The sequence below is a fragment of the Corylus avellana genome, chromosome ca10, assembly GCF_901000735.1.
Source record: "Corylus avellana chromosome ca10, CavTom2PMs-1.0".
Lineage (NCBI taxonomy): Eukaryota > Viridiplantae > Streptophyta > Magnoliopsida > Fagales > Betulaceae > Corylus > Corylus avellana.
Window position 1 is genome coordinate 66242 of NC_081550.1, and position 1869 is coordinate 68110.

Consider the following 1869-nt stretch of genomic DNA (forward strand, 5'->3'; position numbering starts at 1 on the left):
GGAGGGGGTGGGAAGGAGGGAGTGAGGATGCGCCGAGTGTCATTCCTGAGTTAATGTTTAAAATCCTGGGAAATGGGGGGTGGGAAGGAGGGAGTGAGGATGCGCCGAGTGTCATTCCTGAGTTAATGTTTAAAATCCTGGGAAATGAACTGAAGTAGGGACCGGTAGACCCCTACCTATCTTTTTTATGAAGAAAAGAAGGGTTTAGGGTTTACGAAGAAAAAGTGGTAGTACTAAATGGTAGGAGAGGAAGCTTTTTCAGTTGTTTCATTGATGGGACTCATGGGGACAAACAGTCTTCACACAGTCGGATTCAGAGAGGCCATACCTGTAGCATCAGAACCCCACAGACTGCTAGCTGACTGCTGACTGTTGAATGAAATCCAACCATTGAGTTTCACGGATCGGGTTACATGCGGTTCAGTTTCACAGGGAAGAATTACCATTTATCAATCTCCATCATTCAACTGGGACTGTCTGTCAGACAATCCCTTTGAATAGAATAGTTGCCATCAACATGGCTGTGACCCATCTGGAATATATACATGATACAACCAACCCCTACCCCGCACCCCCTCCCAAAATATTTTTTAAAAAAATTTTTAAAAAATAGTCCCTCAAGGATTTTCTTCCAGCAGGAAGATTGAAAATTATGTGCCTTACTTATTTTGGCTCATCCGTTTCTTATTTTTATCAAAAATAAATAAGTAAAATATTAAAAAAATTATCAGTATTGAATTATGCGTCTCAAATACAAAATATATATATATTTTTTTTGCATTTGTAAACATCGCTACATGTTGCAATTGTGAACACTACTACATGTAACCTGTTCACACATTCATTTCATTAATATATTATTTCTTTCTCTACATCTCTTTTTTTTCAAAATTTTCTCCTTGTTAAATCATTATTTGTCTCAAAAGCTTAAATTGATAAAAAAAAGTAAATTTAATCACTTAATCATTAATTTAATACTCTTCATCATGTGTGTGCTCAAGAAAGCTTTGATATTATTCTATTATGCTACCTTATATGTTCTAAGGTTTAGACTAAGATTCATTGCCCACTTCTTTTTCTCTCTCTATAAATAGAGAGCTATGTAAACATATCAAAACATAGAAGATAATTCAATGTAGTTCTTATATTCTTCTGCTCTCTCTCTACTTCCGCTCTCAATATATTCAACAATATATTTAACATGGTATCAAAGCCACTTTCTTATAGCCTTCAACGTCATTGATGTTTTTCGATGTTCTCTCCGGCGATCTCACCATCCCAATCTCCCGCTAACTTGTCAATCTCTTCTATGCCTTCATCGTAGCACAATCTGGAAAAATAATATTAAAATCAAGCTTACGAGGTATAGATCTACCGATCTATGGAAGACCCATCACCACTGGTAGCTGCACGCGCCACCGACAGTTTCTCCACGCATCTCACGCACCGCCACAGTGACTTCTTTTAGCCAAAAAAACTAGGGCCGGCAATTTTGATACGACCCGCGAACCTGACACGAACACGACACGAAGTTAGCAGGTATTGAGTTTGGGCTTATCATGTTTGAGTCTTAATCGGGTCTATCCGATTAAGACCCGATTAAATTCATGTCTGGCGGGTCGACCCGACGAGTCCGCTGGTCGACTCGCTAGACCCATCACCCATTTAAATTAAAAAATAAATAAATTTAAAATTTTTAAAAAAAATTTAAAAAAAAAAACTGAGTGTGTACTGTGTCGTGTAAGCTGTTCAAGGTACCCAGTACCCACTAACCCTAAACACTAAAAGTCTAACACAGAGTCACATTTTCTTCACACCCCAATACCCCACTACGGTGCCGCACAGCACTACCCCAGCACAGCAGCCGCC